Source organism: Poromitra crassiceps (assembly GCF_964638095.1).
Source record: "Poromitra crassiceps genome assembly, chromosome: 8".
Classification (NCBI taxonomy): domain Eukaryota; kingdom Metazoa; phylum Chordata; class Actinopteri; order Beryciformes; family Melamphaidae; genus Poromitra; species Poromitra crassiceps.
Window position 1 is genome coordinate 34042430 of NC_139629.1, and position 16596 is coordinate 34059025.

Below are 16596 nucleotides of genomic sequence, written 5' to 3' on the forward strand. Positions count from 1 at the left end.
CTGGCTGTGACCTGCTCTCACATTATGATCTCCTACTGCCTGTGAAGCTGTGACCTGCTCTCCCTGTGATCTACTGACCTCCTGCCTGGCTGTGAAGCTGTAACCTGCTCAGATCTCCTACTGCCTGTGAGGATGTGACCTGCTCTCCCTGTGATCTACTGACCTGCTGCCTGGCTGTGATTAACAGCTAAACTCCAGCACACACACACACACACACACAGTAAGTTAAGGATACAGTTGTACACTAATCTTTTCATCTTATAGACAACACAAGGGTTTACATTGCAAATGTTTCTAGTTATTCAATGAGATATTTTTCAGTGGAAGTCATCTCTCTCCTCCTTAAGTTATTTACTTGTCCCCTTCTCTTCTTCTCTCTTCCAATGTCTCTCTCCAGGTTGTTCCAACATCCCAACATCATACATGATGACCTGACTGCCTGTGGCTGTGATGTGGTGATCATCTGAGTGTGTGGTGTCACTGGTGTGATCTGAGCATGTTTTATTAATTAAAGGCTATATACTTATATTACTATTGCCACATTGTCTTCTTCTAACTGACTGGTTATTCTGGTGACTATTCTGGTCAAGTCTGGTCAATGAAGCATAATCATTATGCATTATGAAGCATGATTATGCCCATTGAATCTGAGGGGGGATGTAACTTCAAACAGCCTCTAAATATGGCAAAAATACGTCCAAAAAAGGTCAATAAGTACCTACCGGGGCGCCACCGGTAGGGGCCTCCTTCGTGGCTTGGCCTGGAGCCTCCAGATGCCCAGGACCCCCTCTGCCAACAAGCACATTGGACCCACATGAACCTGTTGTTGATCCACCGACTGTCAGCGCTGAGTCTTGTTTCTGCTACTTGCTGTCAACACCACGGATCACCACCGCCTGTCTCCTGCAGTGGAACCGCTCCCTAGAGTTTTTCTGTTTGTTTTTTGAACTCTGTTCAAACCATTGACTGTAAACACTCCGAACCATCTCCGAACCCGGAGTTTTCCCTCGTTTTCCAAGAGACACAAATGCGCCCCCTAGTGGCCCAATGAGTTACACTTGAGGTCGATTACAGAATGTACAATGAAATGACATTTCCTTTGCCTATAAAACAAGAAAAAATGAAGGGGTGTGTGTTTTTATCTTTTTAAATTCACATTCTAATAATACATAATCAACTTGTTAACTTACAGTATACTCTATGAATTGTTTTATGTCTTTTTAACCCATTTTATACTACTACGCACACGGTTTTCACCAGAGCGCAACCCCACAGCACTTCCTTTTTCTCAGCATTCGGCAAACTGCGGAAATATTCACTCGACATCGTTACTTTTGTTTTCGCCGCTCAGCTGTATAGACGGTTTTCACGGAATGGTCAGTCCTGCACTTGAATGTTTTTTTTTCTTTTATGTCCATAGCAAACACTGCAACAGGAAGTGAGCGGGGGTTCAATTTAGAATGTTTTTGTTGTCAAGTTAAAACCGTCTATAGGGTGCAGACTCTAGAGTAGATCAACAGAATATGCCAGGCTTTAGATGGAATGTGCTTTCCAAGCTCCCCCTTCTTAAGAGGTCAGGTCAGGGGACCTGCAGTGGCCCACTGCCACTGCCACTCCCACTGCCAGTGGGACATGGGGCCCAGAGCCGTATAATAGAAGAGTTCCGACATCTCCATTCACTCCAATGGACCAGTTTTTTTTCCAGGAAGTAAGGTCCTGGAACTCTTGAGTAAAAAAAGCAGCACTGTCGAGTTGCAGCAAAATAGACAGTTTGTGTTGTACTCTGAAAGGGTTCCCCCCCTTGAATCAAATTGTACATTATCAGCTTTATTTTAGCATGCAAAAGTAGCGCGAGACCCATTCCTGGCTGTTCATTGGCTAATGAGTCTCGCATGGTCCTCCGCTGACGCCACTCTCTCTCTAGAGGACACTAATGGGGCCCTCGCAACAAACAAGATCCCGTCCAGGGTGGACTGAAGTGTGGAGAAGGGCTGTCCAGTGTCCATTTTGAAGTTCATCTGAGACTGTTCAACATTCGCACAATGTACGCATGTGGCACCTGTTCTGGATTAGTTTGATGTACTTAGGAGGTTAGCAGTTTCCCCTCTGGGGCTGTTTAGTTTGGGAGTGGGACCAGTCTATTAGGAAGAATTAGAAGTTTAGGAAGGAAACTAAATGTGTGTTGCTTCATGTTTGGTCAGGCCACCTGGCTGACCAGGAGACACAGGGTGGGAGAGAGGGCCCACATAATATATCCAGGGGGATGGTCTCTGCGTGCCTTAGGGCAGCCACAATTACACTCTGGTTATTGGGACTGGAGTTCAGAGTGTGGTGTCGTGTGTGAGGGGCTGTATGTACTATTGGGGGAGGAGGGGCGTCTATATGGAACTGTTACAGTTTCTTCAGGGACTGTCCCGGTTTGCATTGTGTGTTGCTGTGGTGTGAGTATTGTTTTGGTCCACTGGTGTATGTTCTGGAGTATTTTATGGGAATGGGCTTTTTAGCGTATGGTGGCTGGTGTTTGTTTTAGATGAGATGTTTAAAAAGTCAAAGACTCCTCTCCCCCTCCCTCTCTCTCTCCCATACACACACACACACACACACACACACACACACACACACACACAAACAAACACACACACACACACACACACACACACACACACACACACACATTCATGCGCGCACACTGTACAAAGGGCCTTACCAGGAGCACATCCCCCAGCCTTGGACAAGATGAACAAAATAAGTAATGTTTTGACTTGACGGATAGGTGTTGTTACTTGACCTTGTGTGGTATTGTCTTTTTACTTTGTGATTCATAGCCAGACCTGCGATTGGCCAGCCGGGGTTACTGCTCTTTCTGTGTGTGTGGTCACTTGTAGTTATCAACAGAGGAGCAAACCAATCACACGTGATCAGATCAAAGACCCTGCAACAAGACAGATACAATAGCCACAGCCTGACACACCGACACATCGGGGGAACACATTCCCAGGTTTGTGCAGAGGTGAGCTCTTAAGATACTTATGCTGTAAGCCTATATATACTGTATACTATCTATATGCTATAGAAACGATGCCTTTCTGATCACTTCTTTTGACATTGTTTCTCCTATCCAGCCGGAGGAACCAAAAAATGCCCCCTGCGGCAGCCACCAACCTAGACTACACCCCGCCAGACGGAGGCTGGGGGTGGGTTGTAGTCTCTGGTGCGTTCATCTCCATAGGTTTCTCCTATGCCTTTCCCAAGTCCCTAACCATCTAAATTAAGGAGATCCAGGAGTACTTTTCAGTTTCCTACGGTGAGCTTGCCTGGGTGTCCTCAATTATGCTTGCTACTATGTATGCAGCAGGTAAGTAGCCTATGTAGGCTATATTTTTGGATTATTTGATCTTGGGTGTGTGTGTGTGTGTGTGTGTGTGGGGGGGGGGGGGGTGCATTCCCATACAACTTATTTAAACTTTAGAAGTGACTCTGAAATTCCTGTTATCTAAAATGTCTCATCCCTGTATTTCCCTCCTCTGTGCAGGACCTGTGAGCAGCATGCTTGTAAATCACTATGGCAGCAGGTCTGTCGTTATGGTCGGTGGGCTCATGGTTCGATCGCCATGGTGACCGCTTCTTTCGGCACTAGTATCCTGCATTTGTGTATTGGTGTAATTGGAGCTAAATCATATTTTTTCTTGGTTTCTTTTTATGACAAATTTGTATTGTAAATCCTAAATTCCCTTAGTTAATTCAGACTTCGATGCATTCATTCTCCAGTAAGGTTGCTGCTGTTCTGTCTAATCGTTTTGACTGGCTGGGGACAGAAGAGGATGAATTGATAGTAGAGTAACGGTTATATCCTCCCACTCAGAGACAAGACAAGACAGCGTTTTGATCATTCAGGCCCAGCCCACTAGGAGTCTCTCTGCATCCCTGTGCGGGGTTATCTTGGGTCATTTTGTGCAGTGTGTCACTATTTGTCATGGTCAAGTTATAATAAAATATCAGTGCTATTGAAGTAATGGGATTTATCATTTGAACATGTCTTTATTTGATAATCATATAATAATGTCATATTATGAGAAAATAATACACAAGTTTAAATATTTAAATAACTAAACATCTAATATCAGAAGAACTCTATTTTGCAACTGTAGGCTAAGTCTGGCAAAATTCCTGAGTAAATCCAGAATATAGGTAAAAATAAGTTTTTAATCGGCTTAATGTTGCTCAGCCAATGGCCAGGTCTTAAGTACTCCACACAGCTAAAAAAAAGTCAGCCTCCCAGTGCCTCCTTATGGTGGACATGGGTCTTTCACTGAGAGGCAGTAGGACATGCATGTCCAAAGTCCGGCCCGGGGGCCAATTGCGGCCCGCGGACCGATTTTAAGTGGCCCTCGGCTGTCTCTCAAAATATACTACTGTATATGTGGCCCTCCACACAGTATTGGTTAATCAAGCAAGTTCAATTAGCATGTTCTCCGTTCACCTAACGATGACAGCACTATCATACAGTTTGTAGACAAGCACCAAGTAGGAACAGCACATGCAGAACTAATGTTTTCAGATGGTAAACAAAATACTTAGAGTACAATTGTATGTGATTTTTTAATTATTTTTTTTTATAACCCATTTTCACATGATCTAATCTGGCCCCCATTCAAAAAAGTGTGGACACCCCTGCAGTAGGATGAGAGTTACAGGTTTTTGCTCATGGTGCAGTTTAAGCAACAAGTCAGTCGATCGATCAATCTATGTGTCACACGCTCCAGAGTAGTGTGACGCAAAGCTGGTCTTCTGCTGAAAACTCATTAACAGCAAACTTGATGAATTAAACCCAAAGTTGCAATGCAGTGTTTTGATCCAGAATTCCTTCCAGACAATAATGTGTGAGACTGATCAACAAACATAAGCTGTTTTTGATCTGCTACTTTGATCTATTACTGATCTAGGAGTCCACTTGTTTTCTCCTCAAGGGATACTAATGTTTTCTTCTTCTTTGTGGATAAAGTAAATGTCGCTTTTCATTCTTCTAGATATTGTCTACTTTATCTATTCTATAAAGAAACTGTATGTTGATCAAATAAAAAATGTAGGTAGGCTATTCTTATAAGACACATTTTCTTTTAATTTTCACTGTGTGATCCAAGGGAGATTATCCATGAGTTAAAGAAGCATATTATTTCAACAGGTCTAGGCCTGGCCTTCAACCTGCAGCCTGCCCTCACCATCATAGGTACTTATGTAACCGAGGTGAATCAGCGCGGACTCCTCGTGAGTCCAGTGTGGTAGCGAGTGGATTGGTTAAACTCACTCTATTTTGTGTATTTTGTGACCGAAATGAAATACAATATGTTTACTTGCAACGGTGATGAACTGTAGAAACTGAATTGCCCCCCGGGGATAAATAAAGTTTTCTCAACTCAACTCAACACTCCCCAGTATAAAGGCATGTTAATCAGCTCCGCCAAAGGAGCTGGCTCTCTTGGTGCAGTGGTTAGTGTCTTTGACTCCCAAGCCGAAGGTCGGCGGTTCGTATCCACCCCTGGGCAAGCCCTTAACATGGGTTGCTGAACTTGCTGCAAGTACCACCTACACAAAGGCCGATGGCGAATGGGCTCGCTATGATGGGGCAGTCCAGTCATCCTCTCCACTCTGGCTCCTCTCAATCAGTTCCTGTTTGATTGTTTTGGCTGGAGAGGGAGCTTCCTCATCCTGGGAGGCTGCGTGTTGAACTGCTGTGTGGCCGCCTGGCGCTCTGATGAGGCCCGTCGACCAAAAAGGTCAAAGCAGCCAAAGCTGACGCTGAAGCGCCCGATCAGCCCAACGGAGCGGCCGCTGAGAAAGCTGCTGCTGAAGACACCGGTGCACAGTCAGGTGGCCACCTAATCGAACCAAAGCAAAGTGAGAGCAGTAGATTCATAGACGTGTCTCTTTTCAGACACCGGGGCTTCTTGATCTACCTCGTCGGTAATGTGGTCTTGTTTTTTGGCTTTTTTGCACCGGTGGTTTTCCTCGCCCCATATGCCAAGGATCAAGGGATCGATGAATATTCAGCTGCGTTCTTGCTCTCTCTTTTTGCCTTGGTGGACATGTTTATCAGACCAGTGACTGGTCTCCTAGGCAACACCATGGATTAGGCCTAGGATCCAATATCTGTTCGCCTTTGCAGTTACATATAATGGCCTGTGCCACCTTTTATGCCCAGTGATACCTGGGTATGCAGGTCTGGTTGCTTATGCCGTCTTCTTTGGTTTGGCTTTCGGTATGTATGGTTTCTTCACTGCTCTTTGAAGTTCTGATGGATCTAGTTGGAGCTAAACGCTTCTCCAGTTGGACTTGTCACCATCATCGAGTGTGGCCCAGTGCTTATTGGACCTCCAATTTCAGGTTAGTAGCCTATATACTGCTTCATGGAAATTAAGATTGTATTTTAATTTAAATTTTTAATTTCAGCTTTAAATTAGCTGGAAATTGAGGAATCAGTCAAATTCTGAGTGCTTTGTCATGTTCTCTTTCAGGAGCGCTGGTGGATGTTTTCGGGGACTATAAATACATGTATTATGCATGTGGCGTGATGATGACGGTGCCTGGCATGTTTTTCTTCATCGTGCATTTCTTCAACTACAAGATAGTGGATGAGGAGGAGAGGGAGAGGCAGAGTTTAGCTCTGGGGACGAGGCCTGCAAAGCTGTCTGTAATGGAGGAGGGAGAGGAATAACAGCTCAAAATGAACCAGGATGATAAAACAGCAGCTGGACTTGCTGACCATCATTGTATTTTAAAGGGTGTATGGGAGACGGTGCTGCATGGGCGTTACTACAGGACATACTGCATACTGGTTGTGATTGATTCAAATTATTTTCTATTTTGGACTTTGACAGTTGGACAACTTGAACTGTTGGGTCATATTTTCTGGCACATATCTGTAGATCAACATTTGGTATTTTTAGTGGCTATTTTCTATGTAGTTATTATTGCATTATGTGTTAGTTCATCTTGAACTGCCCCTGATCCATTTAGTACTGTACTACAGTATTATTGTTATGGTTCTATAAATTGATGTGGTTCGTTCAAAATCCACAACGTTGGAAATGTGTGTATGCTTGACTCGTTATTAGGGTATTATTGTCTTTTTACCACTAGATGGCATTGAACCCTATCATGTGAGACATCAAGGTGTCACATCTCTCCTACAATAAAAACAAAGGGCAAATTCATTGTAGTTTGGTCTTTAGGGTGCGCTATCACATCAAATCCAAACTGCTTTACTGACAAAAAGCACCAAAACGGTTTTGCTTAGTTAGAGCAGTGGTTCTCAAATGGGGGTCCGGCCCGGGGACCCCCAGGGGTCCTTGGGGGGGTTCCAGGGGGTCCCCAGCTGTCAGAGGGCTCTCAATGTACACATTCTGATACGTTATACAGAGTCAAATATTCAGCGGCGATGTCACAATTTGACATACGCTTTATAGTGTAAGGCAGGACAGAGAAAAACAGAGAGAGGAGGGGGGGATAAATGTGTGTGCGCTGCTCCAATCTGAATATCAATTGTTATGGAACTCGATGCACTGACCAAGGTCTCAGCAAAAGGAGCAGTCCTATATGTGTGAGATGATTCAGCCCTCTGACAATACATATTGACAGAGAATGTTATGTTAATAAATATATACTTTCATAAGACATCTTCCTGGACTCCTGGCTTCAAGTTAATTTGGTTTATATTGTTATGTATATTACATAGCGGATGAGGAGTGGTTAAAATTCCATTCCCTAACACCAGCCAAAATGGGGGTAATTTATTTTCACTATAATTAGTGAAAACACAATGACTATTTTTGTCATGGGTTTTATACACTTTCTGTAATAAAACATCTAAAGCATCAATCGTATTATCATATGGGGGACCGTGGGACAAAATCCTATCAAATGGGAGTCCGTGGTCAAATTTTTGTCAGTTTAGGGGTCCTTCATGTAAAAAAAGTTAGAGTACCAATACATTTACCATACCTCCGGGCCAGTCCTACACATTATTATAATCCAAAAATATTTGGAGTATTCAATCTTTTGTTTATTTTTCACAGACTCAAGTCATTTTCTGTGCCAGCATCGTATAGCTGACACATACAGCAAGTGTTTTCCAGTAGCGACATAATCCCACGGTCAGCTTACTTTAGCTTAGTGAGATCAAAGATTCCCCTTTAGTCACATGGTGCAGAAAATATCTGACGGCAACTGTTATGATGGTATAATTACACAGAACACAACAGGAGTAGCCTACGAACCATCGATCACATGCCAGGTCACGTGACCATAAACTGCTCTCAGATCAGAACTTGTATTAAAAAAATATCGTATGATTATTACAGGCCCGGGTGATGCCGAGCCTTGAGCAACTCCGATGCAAGACACATGGGACAGCCATTAGAGAGAAGAACAATGCTATTATTACAGAGAGATCCTCACATGATCCATCCTCATCGTGTCGCCGCGAGGCACATATTGACCCCCTATTCAAGATGGCGGGAAATTTCTTATCTGAGGGAATCGATGTGTGTATTTCTAACCTTTGATAACTGAGAAACAGATCAACCTTTTATGTAAGTGCAAGACAAAAAAGAATCTAGGGGCGGCTGGTCTTCTCTTGCAGGTTCTGATTGGCCGATTTATTAAAGGCCGTCCTCGCTCATAATGTCACGCAGGTGTCACTGTCATTATTTTGCATGTATGGGGAAATGGTTGACTCGGTGCCATTTACACAGGGAAGTTCAACGGGCGGACACAAGCCGAGAAAGCGAAGACCTCCAATTAGTGGCAGTTCCCATAAGCTCTGTGTATATCATCATCTCCTCGCTCGCTGAACAGCTTGAACATAATCACTGTGATGAACTGTGACTGATGGAAGTAAATCTGACTTTAATTGAGAGACCCAGAAGATTGAATCCAGGCAGCTTTTGCAGTCAATCCCAACTGATAACTGCTACATACAGCATGCAGTACGCTACAGAAATTAAAGATAATAAATGCATCAAGATGTGAGTGAGCATATTTTGTTTTACATGTTTGCCATATATTCCGAAGGATGCTCGTTATACTGCATCGAGAGAAATTGGGCCACATCATAATATACAAATGAGAGTCTTGAGACTGAGTATCATGGAGACTAATTGGGTATATCATTTTCAGAGATTTTCTAGTCCTATCAATTCAAAGCTCCAGAAACATGAATATAGCTATCGATTTGAACAATTGCACCCCAACTCCTGTTTTTACTCCATGGTCGTCGGCATGTCTGAAAAGTGGTAAGTGTGTCAGTTTAATCCAACAACATGTTTGTTAATAATCTTCGCTAATCTTCTTTATACCCACGGCGGCAGAACTAATCTGTCTTCAGAATTGTACACTCTGAGGGAGGGCCACAGTCATGTGAGCGGAGACGTTAAGACTTTATTCTACAACCCTGTAGGATGGGGGGCTATTAACTCTAACACGTCGCCGGTTTCGAGATAAACACGGATAGCCGGGGGGCCTCTGACACGGAATTGGGGATGTTCGAGATGTAACCAGCAGACAGAAGAACAATTGTGTCAATCTATCCAAGGAGCTTTCAAGGACTCAATCACACCTCCCAGAGACTAGAGACACCATGTGTTGTCTTGGTTGATCGCCATCTCTGATAAAGGCCAAGATTTACTGTGAATACCACATTGGGTGAAGAAGCAAACACAGCACAGGAGCATTCGCCCACTCGGCGCTCAGAATCAATAAACCCAGGCAAACAGTGAATATAACATGGCCCATGGTCAGCCACCCTGTTATTTATACGCAGTGAGATAGTCAATAAACCCATATATAATTCTGACCATTTGATTTTGACTATAGCGCCAGTGGTCAAACTTTGAATTTTCCCTGTAAATCATCTGAGGATATTGTAATGTAGTGTGTGTGCGTGTGTGTGTGCGTGTGTGTGTGTGTGTGTGCGTGCGTGCGTGCGTGCGTGCGTGTGTGTGTGTGTGTGTGTGTGTGTGTGTGTGTGTCTAGAAGGAAGAGCAGAGGATGTGTAGATTTTGCTTTACCTTCCACAATCCCTAGAGGGCAGACTGCATCAATTATCCAGATGGAATAGAACTGTTCAACAAAATACACAGATGGCTGGTTAAAATACTGTCAATACTGTGTTCATTTTCAAGTGGCAAGATGTCAAGAGGCATGAGCGACGTGTATGAACTAGTTATTATCAAAGACTAGAAACAAATCATATTGTAAGAATAAACCTCCAGCTGCCACTACCTTAATTTTGGGTGACTATTTCCATCAACACAGTCTGATTTCCATTGAAGTCCTTGTTTTTTAATATAAATGTCCTTACCAGAGTGAGACAGTTTGATATTAGAGGCTCTAGGGGCTATAAGCCAACTGTGCTGCTAGTCCAGGACATCATGGCTTTGCACAGCTCAGACAAAAGCGGAACTTAACCCCCCCCCCCCAAACTACTCAATTACACTTGTAAAAGAGACGGAGAAGCAAAGCAAAAGGGACTTAATGAGATTACGTTACCCATAATTAACAAACAGTGAAACACATTTCCCCCCGAACCGAGGACCGTGTTGGCTTTATTTGTGCTGCCGTTAAGTCTAAGAATGTGTGAATTATCAACCACGCACACATTTGGCGCACTCTCCAGCGTTGACAATGCGCAGCCCCCTGACCGCATCCTTTAATCTGCCACTCAAAATACATTCAGTCTTTTGTGAGAGGAACAAAATGCGCGTCTCTGAAACATTGGTCGCGGCGTCTCTCCGCAGCCTATTAGAACCATTGTTCCTCTTTATCTGGTGAACACAGACAACCACTAAAGCGCGCCGTGTCTGAGAATAGCGCGGTGCTGTTGTGGGCATATTATAGGGGGGGGGAATCAATGGATTGTCCCGTGGATTACAATCTAGCCTATGCACACTACACTCAATTATATTGTATATAAAACACATGATTGAAGAGCTGGAATGACAATAAAACCACTCACAAGTGCTATTATATAGCATGCATGTGCACATAGCATAGCACACATAGCAGCCATGCCCTCAGATAGCTAACGCTAGATGTGAGCTGTGGCATAAGGGATGGTAAAAAAAAAAAAAAGTAAGTGGGCTGTGCTATCAATCTATCAGGGCAGCACAATTGAGAGGCCAATTTGACCAGAGAGATAACACTGTAAGATTCCATTTAATTCCTCAGTCTTAATTTGGAAAAGCGTATTGAATCTAAGATAGTTCCCCATCCCCATTTGCAGATGCCCGAGATAGCCATTCCCGGCGCCGGTGTGTCCCCGGGGAGATCGACACCCAGGCCCCGGCTGAAGCATGACAGAGAGACTGGGCATGGAGGAAGGAAGGAGAAGAGCAGGAATAATTATAGGAGCCACTGAGGCGTGTCGGCTTGTCCCGGCCTCAAAATGAAAAGCAGGATGAAACATGATGGCACAAATCAACTGCCAGCCCCCCTTATAGCCCCCGTTTCAGTCATAACACCTAGTGTAATGACATAATCAGCAACCATGTAATACTGGGATTACCGGCGCCATATTGTGTCATAATGCACGTTTCTGGCTCGGACACAGAAATCTGATCGTGTCATTATCCAGTGCCAACGTGGCGGCAGGTGAACAGGCAATTCCAACAATGGTTGTCAGTGATGATGATGGTGTAGCTGTTGTACCATCACTTGGAATGTGGGAGACATTTGATTCATATTTTTTGATACAGCAAAGTGCACTCTGGCCAGTGTTGGGCAAGTTACTTTCAAAATGTAATATACTACATATTACTAGTTACTTTCATTTGAAAGTAATAAGTTACTTATTACTGTCTGTGTAGAGTAACCAGTGTTGGGGGTAACTCATTACAAAAGTAACATATTACATGTAATATATTACTTTTAGCAGTAACTCAGTAATATAATGTATTACCAATAGGATTTCAGTAATATTATACCAGTTACTTTGTCAAGTAACACAAGTTACAAATTGAGTTACTTTTTTTTAATCAAAGCACATATTTAAATAAAGATACAATCATTTCCTGATAAAATTGTCTGTTTTTATGCAAATAACCACTACAGATGACAATAACAAAGGGAAAGAATAACATTTAGAATTTTGGATTGTTTACACTGACTTCAAGACAGTTGAAATTATTTTCCGGGATGATTCCAGAGCAGCGATGTCATTCTGCTACTGCTGTTATTTTGGTGAAAGTAATGCAAAAGTAGTGTAGTAAGTAATGAGTTACTCTACACAGACAGTAATATTGTAAAGTCACTTATTACTTTCAAATGAGAGTAACTAGTAATATGTAGTATATTACATTTTGAAAGTAACTTGCCCAACAACACTGAGAGTAACTCGTTAGCCTACTTATTACACTAATTTTGCATTACCTTTACAAAAACAGCAGCAGCAGCAGAATGACATCGCTGCCCCGGAACCATCCCCCAAAATTATTTCAACCGCAGTGTAAACAATCCAAAATTCTAAATGTTATTCTTTTCCTTTGTTATTGTTAATATCTATAGTGGTTATTTGCATAAAAACACAGAGTTTGATTAGGAAATGATTATGTGCTTTGATTTAAAAAAAAAATGTAACTCAATTTGTAACTTGAGTTACTTTGTATAATATTACTGAAATCCTATAAGTAATAAGTTATATTACTGAGTTACTGCTAAAAGTAATATATTACATGTAATATGTTACTTTTGTAATGAGTTACCCCCAACACTGACTCTGGCATTTCTTTTTTGGTGTCCCCTTACTGCACAGGGGAAAAAAAGTTTGGAGCACACTGACAATTACTATGGTGAACGAGTGCTACAGTAGCTGAAGTGAATCAATGTCCTTACAGTTTCTTTGTGTTTCAAGGACAGTCTCTCCCGAGTCTCGCGTCGCGCAGACAGTATGAGTTTGTCGACTGTGACAGCTGCCTCTCTAAGCCCTATTATGTTATTATTATGATTATTATTAGTGTGTGATTAAGTTGCCATTCTTTTCCTAAAGAGAGGCGGAGCTATTTAGAAACACATAAACCATATGCTTGAGTCAATAAAATGTCATGCATGTGTGGACACTATACATGTAGGCTTTCTCACACAAAGACTCAGGGATATAAACTGGATGCTCTCAGGAGGTATACAGTGTTTCTTTGTTTAACAGTCTACTGTATGTGCTTCGAAAATCCCAAGGCTTGAGGCAATAGAAGGATTATTTTTGTAGTTTAGAAATGCTTATTTCAAGGTCTCCCAAAACAAACGCCATAATATGAGGTCTTTGAGAAATGGAAGAGATTCACAAACACTGGTAAGCTATGCATTGCAAGGTGAACCTGAGGTGAATCTCCAGTTTAGTTCAAACTAAGTGACAAAATAAGTGACAGACCAAGTTGACAGAGTTAAGGTGTCTATAAAATACAGTTGGCTGCACAAAACACCCTTAAATCTTCTCCATAAGGTTAAACATTTTAAGGAAAACATCAGCACAAGATTTAAGGGTGTTTTGTGCAGCCGATTCTATTTTATGGACACCTTTAACTCTGACTCTAAGGGAAATCTTAACCTAAGGTGCTTTGTGCAACTGGGCCCAGAATTTAACAATCGGAATTGATCTTATAGGGTTTCCAGATTCACCATCTGTGGTGTCCTTCAACGTCATGACCACCACGTTTTTTCGCAGACTTTTTTCAAAAAGAAGCAGCACATACTTCAAACCTATACCTCCTATGTGTACATTGATTGAAACATTGTCCTTTCCCAACAGAAGCCGTTGGTCTCCAAGTAACTGTATTCACTGGACTCGCAGGCAGTGACCTCACTTTTCTCACTTTTATGTTTTATTGATCTCCTGTCCATCACTCTGTATATGGCACTTCACACGTCGCTGCTACACATTTGTTGGCAATGAGCCAAAGTAGGTCGAAAGCTCGCCCCATATGTTCCTCGTCCGCAACGCCGGTGGCTCCGTCCGGGACAGCGTCACATAAAGTCACCATTAAAGCCATTTTTCTCAAGTTTGACTTTGAAACTCATACTGTAACTTTTGATCCAACAGAGCTATTTCAGTCATTCAAACAGTTATATAAGGGAGGGTTTCTAATTTATGGAAATGCTAGCAAATGTACCCGGCATTAATTGCCCCGGTTAAATAGGCACAAAGCAATGCAACTGACCTTCCCATGACCTTCCCGGATCATAACCCACCTCCATGCAAATTTTCAGCCCAATCCGACCTGCAGTGTGTGAGCGTGCATAAAAGCACACATGCACACACGCACGCAGGCACACGCGTGCACACACACACGCACGCACGCACGCACGCACGCACACGCACACACACACACACACACACACACACACACACACACACACACACACACACACACACAGGCACATAGACAGACTCAACTTTATTAGGCTATAGAGAATTAAAAAAAATTAAAATGTCAAATTTTCACCATGTGAACGGTTTTTTCAGGCCACCACACAAATGTTTAGCCCGGCATGTATTGCATCTCATATAATTGGAGAGCTGTCTGTCCATCTGTCTGTCTGTCTGTCTGTCTGTCTGTCTGTCTGTCTGTCTGTCTGTCTGTCTGTGTGTGTGTGTGTCTGTCTGCCTGCCTGCCTGCCTGCCTGCCTGCCTGCCTGCCTGCCTGCCTGCCTGCCTGCCTGCCTGCCTGTCTGTCTGACCTGCCTGTCTGTCTGCCTGTCTGCCTGCCTGTCGGTCTGTCGGTCTGTCTGCCTGCCTGCCTGCCTGCCTGCCTGTCTGTCTGTCTGTCTGCCTGCCTGTCTGTCTGTCTGTCTGCCTGCCTGTCTGCCTGCCTGCCTGCCTGCCTGCCTGCCTGCCTGCCTGCCTGCCTGCCTGCCTGCCTGCCTACCTGTCTGTCTGTCTGTCTGTCTGTTTGTTTGTCCGGCTGGAGTTGGAGTTGCTCCGATCGCCTCCATTTTTATTTTATTTTTTGCAGGCCACCACACACATCTACTGCATCTGTTACAGCCCCTTTTCCCTAGCCCTGCCCCCTTCCTTGCCCCGCCCCGGATCAGAACCACGCCAAAATGTAAGTTTCATGAAAACCCAGTATAGTTTTTCCGTTAACCTGCTAACAAACAAACAAACAAACAAACAAAAAGACAGACAAACTGCACCAAAAACATAACCTCCTGTCTGGAGGTACTGTAATTAGTGTAGTTAAAAAAAAATCCCATTGTTGTCAGCAGAGTATTGATCATTATATGGGCAAATGATTAGACAGCTTTTTGATCATTATAAGTTCACTAATAACCGTGATGATCATCACTATAAGCGGATTCCACTGTACCGGCAATATCACAAATGGAACTCTCCGCCTCCAGTGGCTGCTCAGTTGCACCCACAGTTTGGTTGTCTACAACAATTAGTGATGCTCTGTTGCTGCTTTAGTCTTCTTCCACATTACAAGGAAGTGCTTTGGTTTATTCATGTGGTCTTTAAAGACATCAGGATGTGTAGCTTATTGCATGTGTTGCAAATATATTGGTGCCTAATGTCAACTCATGTCTTTAAACCAGACACCGATTCTACATAACGTCATAACTTTGTTATAGTTTCGCCCTCGGAAATCAATGCAGTCATTCCAGTCAAGTATTTGTTCGTGTTTGTGGGCCTTGTGGCTCTAAAGAAGCTTGACGTAAGAATTAGAAATAAAGTTCTTAGGCAGGAGGAACTTGGTGTTGACTTGTCTGAGGTTATGGGACAGGAGGAGTCTGTCTGTAGTTCAACTCTGCTCAATGAACAGCAGACACCAGCTGAACCAATTTAAGGTCACTCGTCGTCTTCAAGTCCAGGTTGCACAAGATCTACGTTTCTGTCTCACCACTATGTGAGAGGTGTCAGGTGTCAGAGGGTACACTATCCCATGCTTTTTGGTTATGCCCTTCACTGTCTGGATTTTGGGCCAAAATATTTGATTGGTACTCTAAGGCCTATAAAACAACCCTTCAGCCGGAGGCGGAACTGGCCATCTTCGGCTGTTCAGAATCCTCTCCGCTCCTCCCTACGGCTGTGCAACAGTCTCTGACGCAGGGGACGACTGTCTGTCGCCAAGAGACTCATTCTGCAGGAGTGGAAGTCCTCTCCACCTTCTTTTAAGCTGTGGCTGATGGACATGGTCTCGGTTATACGCATGGAGAGACTCCGGTTCCTGAGGACCAATTCACTTGGGAAAATCTCTTGGGACCTGTTTCTGGCCTACTTACGAGGTTGAAAGCGACAAGTAACTTGCCCAGCTGACTTTTCATGGACCCCTCGCGTGGGATCCCACACACATCTCTTACAAGCACATATTAAACACTTGATGTGGCTGGTAACACAACGCTGTAACATTGGAATGTTGATGATATATGTATATGTATGTATATGTATATGTATGTATATGTATATGTATATGTATATGTATATATGTATATGTATATTTTTGTTTTGTTTTGTTTTGTCTGAGCCTGTTTTTGTTTTCCAAGTTCTGAAAATCGCAAAATAAAATGTCCCAATTATATACAGTATAAATTAAGCCTGTACGAATTATT

At 43.1% G+C, this 16596-nt stretch overlaps 1 pseudogene across 1 annotated transcript; it reads left to right on the forward strand.

Moving 5' to 3' along the window:
• The first annotated feature begins 3138 nt into the window (after positions 1-3138).
• LOC310780666 (monocarboxylate transporter 2-like) lies at positions 3139-6712 on the forward strand (annotated as a pseudogene). Its single transcript has 5 exons — positions 3139-3355; positions 3533-3659; positions 5173-5235; positions 5578-6381; positions 6513-6712. The product of its transcript is annotated as a monocarboxylate transporter 2-like (transcript).
• Positions 6713-16596: the final 9884 nt, after the last annotated feature.